General features: G+C 26.2%; 1 long non-coding RNA gene across 1 annotated transcript; it reads right to left on the reverse strand.

Annotated features, from left to right (window-relative positions):
• Nucleotides 1-2,144: 2,144 nt before the first annotated feature.
• Nucleotides 2,145-15,826, reverse strand: LOC135927248 (uncharacterized). The gene is made up of 3 exons (XR_010572014.1): nucleotides 15,687-15,826; nucleotides 15,577-15,646; nucleotides 2,145-2,410 (listed from the first exon to the last, which is right to left on the reverse strand). It is a non-coding gene; the product is annotated as an uncharacterized LOC135927248 (long non-coding RNA).
• Nucleotides 15,827-16,183: the final 357 nt, after the last annotated feature.

The raw sequence follows: 16,183 nt of genomic DNA on the forward strand, positions 1-16,183 counted from the left end.
TAACGGCCTCTAAAATATTCTAATTTTTGTCCCAGGGCTGCTGTCCCACAGCCCCACTTTTCATAAGATTTCTGCTGGTAACCATAGGCCTACAGGTCACTTTAAAATATATAAATAATTTCGTTCAAAATTTAATTATCACTAGAACGTGAGTCCTGCAAAGCTAGGGGTAATATCGGGCCCGGCCAATAGCCCGAAAAACATTAATGTTATATTTGTTTCTCATTCTTCATTTTTTCAAAATTATAAGTTTTAAAAATCGGAAGATGGTCACAACGAACCGAGCCTAGATTTAAAAGGTGGGTAGTGTTGTTGAAAACCCCGATTTGGGTAGATTTTTAAAAACGGCCCGATTAAGATTTTAGCCAGAATAATATTATGTAAGCCTCAAAATTTAGCAAATAGATGCCCAAACCCAGGGGTTCGAACCGAACCGAACCGCAAAACCGGAATGAACCGTTATGATTTTCTGAACCGTAACCTTAACCGAACCGTTATGAAGAAAATATTAAAAGAGCGAACCGAACCGTTATAAATATTTTAACCGGTTCAAAACGGTTTTAAAAATAATTAATTTTAAATTATTAACCTAAATTTAAAATTTTAATTTTCCTTGGAGGCATTTTTTAAATTGGTGATTTCTTTTCAAATTAAATATTTCTATATTATCAACATTATATATCAAATTAAATATTTTTATATTATCAACATTATATATCAAATAATACCAGGTTTGTTGTTTTTTCTTTAAATACTTAATTTATAAGAGATTAGACAATTTATCTATTAATTAGATAAGATATCTTAAAATCATTAGTGACATATTAAAAGCTTTATATCCAGCTTATGTTTTGACAAAATATTTACAAAGTGAACAATTGACAATGGGCGATTTTTATGCTGCGTGGATCAAATGTCTCATGCAAATAAAGTAGACACTCCATTTGCCAGACTTTTAGTTTCTACGATGAAAGCACGAGAAATAAATTTCAAAAATGAAGTTTTTTGCTCTGCTATTTATCTCGACCCTAGATATAATGTATTTTTAACTTTTGAAGAAAGAGAGATCGCCAGAAAACATCTTTGTAAAACTTGGAACTTGATACAAAATCTAAATAATCAGAATATTGAAATTCTAAATACTATGCCTACGTGTTCGTATTCGAAGAATAATTTAGATGATGATTTTGAAGATTTATTAAAGTCGCATGAAAGTCTTAATAAGAATAATTCTCAGGGCATCGAAAATTATAATAAATGTATAGAAATAGAATATATAATTCGGTCATTTGATAATATAGAGAGATTAGAAAAAGATACTAATCTTTTGAATTTTTGGGAAAATGTAAAGAATAGTATGCCAGAACTTTATAAGTTAGCTTTACTGTGCTAGCAGTTCCAGCTACGCAGGTCTCCGTAGAAAGAGCATTTTCAAGCCTTGTTTATACTCTCTGCGCAGAGAACTAAATTAAATCCTGAAATATTAGAAAATATTTTAATTATCCGTTCGAATTCTCTTTTTAAACCTAAATAGTATAGTATACATATTATTTTATTCATTATTGTATTTACGCATGTTTGTTTTTATCTTATTTATTTATGAAATAAAAAAAAACTAATTTGTCTAATTTATATTTCCTAAATTTAATAAAAATATCTATTAGATTATCATGGATAAATTAAATAAGAAATTATAAACTAAAAAGATTTTTCTCTAAAATTAATATATACATGGTTAATGATTAATTTTTTTTAAAATTAAATTTATAAAAACCGGAACAAACCGAAAAGAACCGTTATAAATTATAAACCGAACCGATATGATTTTTTTTAAAAACCGAAATGGAACAAAACCTTTATAAAATTTTAAACTAAAAACCAGAACGAACCGAACCGTTATACTAAACGGTTCGAAACCCTGCCCAAACCTTTCTGCCAGCTATGAGCAAAATCTCCAATATAATATTATTTTAATTATAACCAATCGGACCGTTTTTATCGACCCGGGGCTAAAAATTTTCGATTTTACAGCTAATAAATTTTACTTGGCTTGGCTTCATATTCGTATGTCTCCTATTTATATTTTTGTTCATTTAAAAATTCCATATTGAGTTTTTATTTAATTGCAAAAATAAATTGTAAATAATAGTGCTTACAAAGGACTGACTAACATATTTGTATATATTCAAATAAAATTAATATGCATATCATCAATACTATAATGATATAATATATAGTTATAGTAAATATTTATAAAAATGAAATTAAACAACTTATACATCAGTTTGTGCGTATATAAGCGGCCAATTTTAGTTAAATGAATAAATTTTATTTGTATGATACATTTTAAAATATTATTGAAACAGACATTAAAATCCATTGTCGTTATCATCAAACAGATCACCAAAGCCTATTTAAAAATAAGAGAATATAATGTACATGGATAAAAAATAAATCATATAATTTATTTATGGATGCACCAAGTACTTTTCAGTAGTGGTCCGATATTGCGATTGCAGGATTAATATGGATTAATAAAATAAATTATTCGTATGAAACAATTTTTTTAAAATAATTTTTATAAAAAAATGCATTTATTATTTTTGGTGGACAGTTTAAAAAATTAAGACAATTGTATAAATTTGATTGTATTATAAGTTATTAGGCAAAACTAATTTTTTTAAAATTATATTAATTCTTGCAATCTCATATATATTAGCCCAAATCAGGCTTTCATACATTATAGAACTATATTAAAACAATTAACCCTAACCCATATCTCTCTAACTTTCTGATTTTAATCCTAATTAGTGTTTTTAAATGGCCCGATTTTTAAAAACGGCTAACCCGATATTTTAACCAAAAATATTACACAAGCTTGGAGATTTTGTTTAGATAGCAGAATGTCGTGGACATACCAAATCTCTAAGTTTGCGTAATTTTTTTGGTTATGAATGACTTAGATGCGGGTAATTCCATACCAAATCGATAACTTTTCGGCCCGACCTTTTTAATTTCGATAAAATTTTGTATGCTCAGAGAATATCATTTGAAAGCATCGAATCCAAAATTTTAGCTTCCTAGTACTCATAGTTCCAGAGATATCAATGGTCAAAAGTGCCAAAAATGACCTTTTTTCGAAAAATACGATTTTTTGAAACTGAGATAAGTTAAAAAATAATGATTTTAAAAATATAAGTTATATGTCATTTTGTAACTCTATTAAAGGCCTTTTATTAAATATTAAGGATTTTTTTGAAATAACATTGTTACGGTTTTTATTTACGTTATAAATTTTAAACATAAAAATTCCAGGTGTTTCGCTTTCCAAATTTTTTTGAATTTAATATTTTCTTATTCTCTAACCTTATATCTATTCATAAAAAAATTTAAACTTGGGACAGCCATGGGTTTTTTAGTTATTACGATTTAAAAAATCAAAAAATAAATATTTTTTTCAAAAATAGATATCGCTCTTTTATAAAATAACGTGTTTTGTTATAATTATTATTTTTTAAAACTTTATTCCACTTTTAAACATAAATAATAAGATTTTCCAGCATTAATATCATGAAATGAGATTATTTAGCGGCGGTTATAATCATTTTTTTTTGTAAAAAATTTTAATTTTAAAAAAATTATTTTATAAATTTTTAAGATATATAGGATAAATTAAAATTCATGAAAGATATTACCTATTTTCGGTTTTTCATTAAATTTAGTTTCTTTGACGCCATGAAAATTTCGTTTTGCGATAAATTATATGTAAGCCCAGTAGCCGTTGATGGGCTAACTATTGTTAAAATATTATTTTTTGGTATGAAAAGGATGTTTTGTGCAGCTGGATAAATAAAAGAATTTGCTGGTCCTTTAGAGTGAAGAAATTTTTTACTTCATCTCTAATTACATTCACTTCTTGTACAAATCCTAACCACCAATTGTTTTCATATGCACATGTTACATATCCTCTAATCGCATCGATTATCAGATCCTCAATCAAATATATTCACGTGGATATATTGACATTCGTTGCAGTCACCAAAATAACAGGTGGGTAACGGGGGATTGCAAATCATTCTGCCTATAACATCTCTATAAGTTGTTAATGTATCCTCAACATTTTTAGTCAATGTTGCTAATTACAGCTTAAAATCATAAGTTTTATATTCTGATGTATGCTACAAACGCATACATGATGTGTTCCGCTAGCCCCTGCTAATATACAATTTTTTGGTCTTAAGCTAGCAAATTTCGAAAATCCAATTGTTAAGTTTGAATTACTCGCCTTAAAATGATTATATAATTCTTTCAAATTATTAAGAACTAACCTTTTTTGAGCGTTCACTCGTTCCCCCTTTTCAATGATAGATATGCAATCTTTTTTTCTTGGTAATATCTACTAACTTTATCAATGCAAAATTTTTTTTAAACAATATCAACTGTTTTTTTATTGAGATATTTTGCAGGCTTTCGATTTGGAGTTGAAAGACTCCCCTTTTCTTCTAAAATGATTTTGGAATTATATGCCATATGATATGTAGCGTTGAATGTCGTTTTTATTTTATTTGCGCTCCAATTAGGAGGCAGAATGGTCAGCAATTGATATTTTTTATTTTTAGATAAATTGGGATATTGTAATTTCATGTTATTGAGTATATAATTATTATCTTTCGTATCCGAATCTGGATTGTTAATTATTATATCTGTAATCGCTTTTGTTATTTTTGCTGCCTTTTTTTGAATAATTTTTTTCGGTTAGTTTTTTTTTCTTAATAGGAGATATTCCTATTTCATTTAAAGTTATTTTGATTTTATCTATTGATGTTGATGCTGTTATTTACATATTCACTATCAGAATTTATATTTTTATATTTTTTTGTGATAACCTTGGCATTTATCACAAATATAATGTTCCGCCTCAATGTTTGGATATTGTGTCATCCTAGTCATGACTTTGCGCTGGTTCTTTTTATAATTAAAGTGTTTAGATTCTTTAAAAGGATTTACGCATTATAATTAATATCAAAATATTTGCAAAATAAAAATTAATTAATATTAGGGCAGGTACATGAAAACTAGCTTTTATCTTTCAACAATTAATTATTATATTTTCTTGTATGAGATATCGGAATCTTAACTATCTTTTTAGGTAATTTAATCATTTATTATAAAAACTATTTACAAGTTATCAATATAGCAATAATAATAAGTAGTGATCTGCATCGAGCCTAATTTTTCAAGCCCGGCCCGGCCCGAAATTTTTTTAAAAAATCGCCGCCCCGGCCCAAACCCGAAATTTTTTTTTACCCGCCCCGGCCCGAATTTATTTAAATATAGGAATTAATTTTTATAATTACTCAAAATAAAAGACATATGTTATATGTCGTTAAAATCAAATATTTTTATTTTACATAAAAAATTCAATATAAAATTGATAAATTTATATATATTTAAAAAAGTTTCCAAGGTCCGACCCGGCCTGAATTTTAGGCACAAAGCCCGTCCAAGCCGGGCCTAACTTTGCAAATCTCTAATAATAAGTAAGCCTATCAAACGATCTATATAATATATTTTCCTGATTGTAATGCTGGAAAATCTTATTATTTATGTTTAAAAGTGAAAAAAATAATAATTATAAAAAAATACGTTATTTTATAAAGGAGCGTTATCTATTTTTGAAAAAAATATTTATTTTTTGATTTTTTAAATCGTAATAACTAAAAAACCCATGGCTGTCCCAAGTTTAAATTTTTTTTATGAATAGATATAAGGTTAGAGAATAAGAAAATATTAAATTCAAAAAAATTTGGAAAGCGAAACACCTGGAATTTTTATGTTTAAAATTTATAACGTAAATAAAAACCGCAACAATATTATTTCAAAAAAATCTTTAATATTTAATAAAAGGCCTTTAATAGAGTTACAAAATGACATATAACTTATATTTTTAAAATCATTATTTTTTACCTTATCTCAATTTCAAAAAATCGTATTTTTCGAAAAAAGGTCATTTTTGGCACTTTTGACCATTGATATCTCTGGAACTATGAGTACTAGGAAGCTAAAATTTTGGATTCGATGCTTTCAAATGATATTCTCTAAGCATACAAAATTTTATCGAAATTAAAAAGGTCGGGCCGAAAAGTTATCGATTTGGTATGGAAATTACCCATGCTGAATACCTTTAATTTGAAAGGCATAGAATGTTGTTAAATGACATGAGTTGGGTCGATCGGGCCCTTTTTAAAATCGATCTAAATCGAGCCGTTTAACAATACTACATGGAAAACACTTAGCGCTAATATTGCCTATACTACCAGTCATTTCTATGTAAAATCTAAAATACTTTTTGAAGCTTGGCTAATTGTTTTGGTAATACTTTTAGAAAGGTATATTACATTTTCTACTTCATCATTTGAATATCGTCCTCATTAAAAGACGAGTCAGAGTCAGAATTCATATTAAATTTTTTACATATGCGTAGCCAGAGAGGGACAAAGGAAAATCCTCTCCCCCCCCCCTTCGGAAATTAGTCTATTCTAGTAAATATCATTTTAAGCTAATAAAAATTCCTTCCTACACATCACCATGCTCCTCTCTCTCCAAAATATATTTAATATATCATATATAAAAATTTTAGAAAAAAGTGAAAAACCATAATTATTTTTATAAAAATATAATTTGGCCATACTACAAAGGTGGACCTACCAATAAAATTTATGGGGCAAACACCCTTATAATAATATTTCCCCCTACCAAATTCAGGTCTATGGCTATGATTTTGTATCTGTCTGATTCATTTATCAATATTATTAACTATATAAAATAGGCCCGTATGCAGAATCAGATATTAATCAAAATTTTAAATTAATAAGTTTATTTTAAAATTAATTTATTATAATATAACATTTAAAAATATAATTATTTGAAAATATTTACAACTATTAATTATCAATTTCGAATATCGACTACTGTTATCGGTTAAAATTGGATGAATCGGCATGGATACAAACTAATACCATGTGTATCAGTGCATCTCTAATTTTAATACTAACTAGAGATGGGCATGGCTGTGAAAATCTCCGCGACTCAATAACAGGTAAAAAAAAATTTATAAAGGTATAATTTGATAATTCTAATAATTAAAATAACCTTTTAAAGTCTTTATATAGGTTCTAAAATATAACCCTTATTATGGTAGGAATTTTTTCAGACACATGCAGAGGTCATTAAAGTTATTTCTTTTGAAATTTTCCCAGTGATAGCTTTGAAAAATAGGCCAGTCTGGCTCATTTTATTGTTAATCGGCTTAGCCGAGTCGGCTCGAACAGAGGTGACCTAAATTTTGGGTCGCGTTTTTTTCGACTCAGACTTGAAGCTTGGTTGTTTTTTTCGACTCAGACTTGAGGTTTATTTTTTTAAGGCCAATGTGTAAAAATATATTTTGCAAACATGTTAAATTAAAATTTCAGTGAAGATGTACCATAGGAAAGTGACAATTGTCTTAATCGTCATTTTTGAACATTTTTCAATTTTTTTAGACAAATACAAATGGGTAGCAAACATGTTAAAATAAAATTTTATTGAAGATGTACCATAGGAAAGTGACAATTGTCATAATCGTCATTTTTGAATATTTTTAAGGCAAATGGGTAAAAATATATTTTGTAAACATGTTAAATTAAAATTTCATTGAAGATGTACCTTAGGAAAGTGACAATTGTCATAATCGTCATTTTTAAACTTTTTTGAATTTTTTTTAGACAAATGAGTAAAAATATATTTTGTAAACATGTTAAATTTAGATTTCAGTGAAGATGTACCATAGGAAAGTGACAATTGTCATAATCGTCATTTTTGAACTTTTTTCAATTTTTTAAGGTAAATGGGTAAAAATTAGTGATGTTAAAAGTTACTTTTGAAACATAACTAGTTACAGTTATATTGGCAAAAACATAACTAGTTACAGTTACTAGTTACATTTTTACAAAAGTAACTAGCTATTAGTTACAGTTATTTACAAAAGTAACTAGTTACTTACTTTATACATCCTTCATATGCGCATTATTTATTTATTGAATGCATTTATTTAATATAAAAAAAATTAGGATAAACAAAGTATAATCAGTTATTTAAAATAATATACAATTTATTTATATAAAAAAATATCGCAAAATTGAATATTTACATCCAATATAAAAATATATATTTGCATTGAAAAAAAAACATTTATTTTTCATAAAAATTAGAATCTAATAAATGTTTATTTGCTTTTAACAAAGTTATTATCTAGGAGACGTGCTCGTTTATCTCCAAAAACCAGCTTACCTAGACTGAATAAGCGCTCTACGGGAGCACTTGATGTTAGAACAACATTATATTTAATAAAGAGTAATTTTAACTTTGGAAAATCGTTATATAAAGTAAAAGTGTTGTCATTAAATTTGATAAAGTTTTCTATAAGTTCATTATCCAGAATATTTTGGCGCTTTAGGTCAAAAAATCCAACTACATCAAGTGATGTTGGTTTTGAACATGATTCATTCGTCTGGGATTCACTTTGAGGTATTAAGGTATTTATTAAATTTAAAATTTCCTCCTTTTTTGCTTTATTCTTGCCTAATCCAAGGCCAGTCAGTTTTAAATAAAGGGTGAAGAATTGCAGCAATGATGTTGTCATTATCATAAAGATTATTAAACCTATAACATGTTATTATTAATTTATAAATAATTATTTGATTTTAGTTACCTTTTTTCAATACTAGCTAATATAGTATCCTTTAGAGGTTGACAATATTTTAATCCCTGCACATCTGCCATACATATAAGTATTTGTGTTATTGTTGGGAACAATCAGACATTTTCACAAAATTTTAAATTATTAAATTTAATTTAAAAAATAAATTTAATTTAAAATTAATTTATCACAACATATTAAAAATAAAATTAATTATTTGAATATATCTTTAAAAGTAACTAGTTACGTTACTTTTGGCAGTTATATTTCAAAAATTTTAACTAGTTACAGTTACTAGTTACAATTTTAAAAATATAAGTAGTTACAGTTATTTTTTAGCCAAAATGTGTAACTAGTTACAAGTAAAAATATATATTTTGTAAATATGTTAAATTAAAATTTCAGTGAAGATGTACCATAGGAAAGTGACAATTCCCATAATCGTCATTTTCAAACTTTTTTGAATTTTTTTAAGGCAAATGGGTAAAAATATACTTTGTAAACATGTTAAATTAAAATTTCATTGAAGATGTACCTTATGAAAGTGACAATTGTCATAATCGTCATTTTTGAACTTTTTTAAATTTTTTTTTAGACAAATGGGTTAAAGTTATTTTGTAAACATGTTAAATTTAAATTTCAGTGAAGATGTACCATAGGAAAGTGACAATTATCATAATCGTCATATTTTAATTTTTCGAATTTTTTTTAGACAAATGGGCAAAAATATATTTTGCAAACATGTTAAATTAAAATATCGTTGAAGATGTACCATGGGTAAGTGACAATTGTCATAATCGTCATTTTTGAACTTTTTTCAATTTAATTGAAGCAGATAGATAAAAATATATACTGTAAACATCTTAAATCAATTTTTCAGTGATGAAAAACCTTGAAAAAATTAAAATAGCCATGTTGAAAGATTATTTTTAGAAACCGTCAGGTCAATAATTTAGACAGAAAAATAATGACTAATCCTCAGATTACGATAAGTGATGTCTAGACCCTTATACCATCTATGAGAAAAATGGCTCTCGTAATATTCTTTTCAATAAAATAGTGAATTAACCGCTTTAAAAATCTGCTCAAATCGCGCCATTTAACACAACTATAGGGAATTAACGCCTGAAAATAAGCATAGAGCTCTATTTTAACAACATTCGTTCAAAGTTAATCCCAGTATAAATTTTAATGTGTAATTTTTCTTAAGTGTTCAAAAACTATTTTAGTACAAATTTTAAGTCAAATATTATTAAATCACTCATGTTCTCCAGTATTCATAAAAAACAACAGCCTGAAACAAGAACACTATGCTCAAAACATCTAAAATCTTTGATACATTTATAGTTTAAATATTTTTATTTAAATTATATATGATATTTATTAACATACATCCCTGTTACAATGATATGTAATTCCTTCCTGATATCGCCATAAGGTATTTCATAGTGAGATGTGCAGGTAGGTTTTATCATAACTAATAGCTTCAACGAGGAAATATTTTTATTATAACATTAATGTTTAGTCCTATACTTAATCTTTAAAATAAAATATGAATCAAACATAGATGAGTTTATGTGATAGTTAATTTTATGACCCAGTCTCTGACCATAAGATTTTTAATAATTATATTTTAAATAAAAAATACGTTAAATATAATTTTATCATCTATTTTAAAAATTAATATGTGGATGTTTGTCACCCAAGTTTCAAGCTAAATGTCCATATATTAATGAGAGTGAATCTAAGGACATTTTAGTAGGCTAATGATAAAGCTAAATAATAGAATACCTCACCAGGATACCTTAGCTATCTAGTATAGAAGATTCTTTTAGAAAAAAATATACTACTGAAAATACTCTAGCCGCTATATTATAAATCTAAAAAAAATTTAAATTAATATTTTTAATGATTTTTCTATAAAAATTTTAATATATAAATTAAATAAGAAAATTTATTTATTCGGAAATTCGGATTATACTTTCTCATCGCTAAAGTTGGGGATGACACTATATTATTATTAAGATACAATAAAAAAATATATATATTTAATATTTTAATCATATTTATTTTATTTGTGGAAATAGAGATATTTAAAAAAAATTTCAAGTATTGTAAAAAGTGGTTAATAAGACGCTACTTTATTGAAAAAATAGCGGACACTCTTATAAAAACAGGCTTTGAAATATTAATTATAATTAAAATCAGTTTTCCAAAAATAAATAAGTATTTATATGAGATAGTTTGCCCCATGAATCTTTTTCTAGGGTTCTTCTACACTAAGATATTAATATAACATGTTTTACAAAAAAGATTTTTACTATTTGATTAAATAGAGTTTAAAAATAATTATGACTTTTATCACTTTTCTATGGCTTTTGTTGAAATTTTAATCAACTAGTTTATAATTTATATTTTAACCATTTTCTTCAAAATATTCCAAATAAATTATCAACATGGCTATTTTAATTTTTTCAAGGTTTTTCATCATGAAAAATTGATTTAACATGTTTACAGTCTATATTTATATCTATCTGCTTCAATTAAATTGAAAAAAGTTCAAAAATGACGATTATGACAATTGTCACTTTCCTATGGTACATCTTCACTGAATTTTTAATTTAACATGTTTACAAAATATATTTTTACCCATTTGCCTAAAAAAATTGAAAAAAGTTCAAAAATGATGTATGACAATTGTCACTTTCCTATGGTACATCTTCACTGAAATTTAAAATGTTTACAAAATATATTTTTACCCATTTGCTTTAAAAAAGTTCAAAAATGACGATTATGACAATGTCACTTTCCTATGGTGCATCTTCACTGAAATTTAACATGTTTATAAAATATATTTTTACCCATTTGCCTTAAAAAAATTGAAAAAAGTTCAAAAATGACGATAATGACAATTGTAGTCGAAAAAAACGATCAAACTTCAAGTCTGAGTCGAAAAAAACGACCTATATTTTGGGTCGAGGTCGTTTTTCGGCTTGGACTAGGGTCGAGGTCGAAAAAACGACTTGAACTTTGGGTCGGGGTCGCGACTCGCGGCGTTTTAACAACACTAGCTCGTTTATTATTTTAGACTGGGCCTAAAAAAATTTACAGACCACCAGGCTGTATTTTAATGTATAATTATCAGAGTTGTTAAAGTATCTAGATATAAAAATGTTGTATCTGTATCTGTTTTTATATACTTTTAAAATACATTTTGATATACTTTTATTTAACGTTTTTTATATTATAAATAAAAATACTTGAATGTGAGAATGTAATTTAAATATATATATTAAAAAATATTAAGACTACTATAATAAAAAATTATATATATATAAATTCATTAAATATTATGTAAGAGTTTATCAATAAACTTGATATTACAATCCATCTCAAGGAATCTGTCATTTTTATTTTCAATGGAATTGGTTAATTTTATTTTATTATACTAATTTTAATTTATTTTAGATTAGTGTTAATAGTATTGAAGAGGAAGAAGTAATAATCAATGAAGCATCAAGTTCAGTGTTTTCCATTGCCAATTTATAGAGCATACTTTAAAATAACATCTCAAAATAAAGAAAACAAATCTCTGATAGTAAAATGTTTGCCATGTCTACCAAAAAATACGATAGGCTCATTGTCCATTGATATTTTTTGCCAAGAGATCTCAGACTTTAACCCAAACCACAGATGATTTAATAACTGCTTTTATTATATCTGGAATTCAACCATTTTCTTATTGAAAATTTTTCATTTATAAAAATGATCAAAACATTAGCTCCACAAAAAAATATAATTTGCCAACAGACAATGGTTGGTAGAATTTCACAAAGATGGGAAATTGAAAAGAAAGAAATCATAAAAAGTGTAATAGAACCATTGCTAATATGCACAATAGCAGATTGTTGGAGTGCCTATCGCAGGTATAGCTAACATTTAAATCTGTATAAAAATTAATTAAGAACAAATTATTTGAGCAGTTTTAAGAAATGTTAATTTTTAGTTCATCTTCATACATAGGAGTCACTACACACTATATAGATCCAACAAGTTTGGAAAGAAAAAATGTAGCATTGGCTTTTAAAGAATGACTGGTAGTCATACATATGCTAAATAGCAAAGAATTTACAAGATATTCTTATGCAAAAATTTTCTCAAAGTAGGTTTATTTTATTATAAACATAATATATGATTACTTATTTATTATAATTTTCAAGCCAATTGAAAATACTAGTGAATTCATAGATGATCTGGAAAATGAAGAAGCAGTTGTACCAATATCAATATAATGTCTTGATACTACTGCTCAGGATTTTGAAATATCAGAATAATATAGTTTACCTAATCATCAATGTTGTGCCAGTCACACATTAAATCTTGTTGCCACTATGGATGCCAATAGAACCATGCAGTGTAAACCATATCAGAGGGTAAAATTATAATTTTAATTAAAATATTTAATATTTTATTCATTAAATATATTGCACAACTTTAGTTAAAGAATATCCTGATATAAAATTGTTATTCATAAAATATAACACCACATTCCCTTCAAGCACCTTGGTAGAAAGACTTTTTTGTGTAGCTAAAAATGTCTTTACAGATAAACGAGGATGCCTTAATGACCAAAATTTTGAAAATATTTTATTACTGAAATCTAATAATTATTTATAATCATTTAATCATATATTTTCATATATTACATTAATATATAAAAATCTAAAATATTTTATTTATATTTTGATAAATGTGGAGTCAATAAAATTTTTAGCTCAGATCATGAATTTTCACAATAGAATCCTAATTTAGGTTTATGCAAACCTTAGATAAGAGTATAATAAACATTGTATCTGTATCAGGATACATTTTAAAAATTGTATATGTACCAAGATAACTTTTTAGACAATGTATCTGTATCCATTTAAAAAGTATCTTTTAACAACTCTTAATATTTTGTATATCACTTTTTAATACAAAAATCAGAAAAATGGGTTGAGTTTTAAATGCTTTTAAGTTCCGATTTTCATTGGGTTCAGAAAAATGCCCTTAAGCCAGGTTTGGCTCAGAACTCTAAAAATTTAAATATTTTAATTAAAATTATAATTAGTATATAATAAAATAAACTATTAAAAATAATTAAATACACTTATTTTTTAAATAGTTAGCTCATTGGATATTAAAATATCCAATTACAAATACTCACCTTAAAAATGTTAATTTATTTAAAAGATAGTATTTTTGTTGGTATTATATTTTCTTTTTAATAATACAAATTTTTTTCCCAGCAGTTATTTCTGGCATTCATTCTCATACTCACTGGCATAGACAAGAGGAGGAGGGGGTTTGGGGCCCCTCCTCCCCACATTTTTTTATTGCGAAAATTTTATTTATATTTTTTAAGAAGCGTAAAAATATTAATAAATGGTAAAAATATACAAAATCAAGCACCAGAATTACAAGCTTTTAGAATAAGAATAGATGAAATAGAAAATGATGACAGTATTTTATTTTGAAATGGCAGATTAATCATTCCATACTCACTTCAAAAAAGAGTTTTACATATATTGCATATGGGACATCCAGGTATTACATCAATGAAATCCATTATGAGACATTATATATGGTGGGTCAAAAAACTAGTAAACAGCTGTAGGATGTCAAAAACAATGCAGAGATATACCAAGTGTTGCCGTATACCATGGAAATCCGCCATCACAACCCTTGAAAAAAGAAAGAAGAAAAAATCGGCTCACTTGAAAAAAGTTTTACATATATTGCATACGGGACATCGTATTACATCAATGAAATCCATTACGAGACATTATATATGGTGGGAAGAATTAGATAAAGATGTCGAAAAACTTAAGTGTTCTTCACTTAAAAAAACGAATAAAATTTTTCATCAGCCCACTTATATTGACTGGCATGAAACCCCACTCAATGCAGACCTCTAATTTATACTAAAGTATTTTAATAATAAATAAAATCTATAATGAAATTCTCTGCAAAATTGTTATATGCAAAAATTTAATTAATAATTATTTTTAACATAGAATAAGATATATTGAGTGATCACAAAAAATGAGAAGTTTGGGGGGGAGGGGAGGGCAATTTTTTTCTACACAGAATGGATTAAACCAATTTAGAATTGAACACTAAATGTTGATAAAATTTTAAAATGCTTTCAGTCACCTATTAATCACAAATTTGGCCAAAATTTTGTTATTAATATTTTTTCATTAATGCTGGCTACAGATACTAATAAGGCACAAAATATTGGTAAATTTTAGAATTAATATTCCCAATGTTCAGCCAATTTTAACAAAGATGATATAAAAATAACTACCAAAAAATTAATTTTATTTTTTGATGACTCAGCCAATGGCCTGGAAGAAAAGAAGTTTGGGGGCAAAGCTCTCAAAAAAATTTTAACCCCCTCTCCCTATGGATAAATCCTGGCTACGCCATTGCTCGTACTATAAATGAGGCTTGTTCAGATTAAAAAACATCTTATTTATTAAATTAACAATAAAATATATTGAGGGTGGATGATTTTTCAAAGAGTTTATAATATTTTTAGTGTTTTCTTGAATCAGTAAATAAAATTGTGTAAATTATTGGTTAAAAAAAGTGATAAAAGCATATCTTTGCTTTAAAGTTTGGATACATAATGAATTTCACATATTTTGGTATAATGAATTATTCTTATTTTAATTTGTTTTTAAACAAACTGTAAACTTATATTAACTTTGTAATTCAAATTTTTCATTACAACGTATAGATAGATGAGATGTCATAATATAATCATAATATAAGTTTTAATATAGATTAATTACTGTTATCAAAATCGATATGGATCATCTTTTCATTATTAGTAAAATCTGTAAGAATATTTAAAGCCATATTCTAAATAAAAATAATTATATGAGTTGTTTCGCTAGTCAACTTCTGTCTCCATAAATGAATTAGGTCCATCAGGAAACATCTCGTCTATAACAACCATTGATTTCATTTAGTTTAAGAAAATCACACCGCCGCGCCGCCGAAAATATAAAATATGTGGATTTTAAAATAAGGGATAGTAATAACAGGTTTTACATGACATCTGTCTACAATCGAGGTAGTCCAAACGATAAGATGTTTTTTTTATTTTTAATGACTAAAGAATTTTGAATATTATTTTTCTTTAATTAAATAATCAATTTTGAAACTTTCTAAGAATAAATATTTTGTAAAATATATAGCTATATATTATAATAATGAGTCCATTCTGCATATTCTCATCAACAATTTAAAAACATTTTTTTAATAAAAATATTAAACTATACCATATGCGTAGCCAGGATTTTCCTAAGTGGGGTGGGGAATTAATAAATTTCAGGGGGTTTCACCCCTAGATCCCATTTTTAGCGGGCCTTCTGGGTTTCTTTAGTCTATATATAA

Source organism: Gordionus sp. m RMFG-2023, chromosome 3, assembly GCF_954871325.1.
Source record: "Gordionus sp. m RMFG-2023 chromosome 3, tfGorSpeb1-WG-v2, whole genome shotgun sequence".
In the NCBI taxonomy this organism is placed as follows: Eukaryota; Metazoa; Nematomorpha; class Gordioida; order Chordodea; family Parachordodidae; genus Gordionus; species Gordionus sp. m RMFG-2023.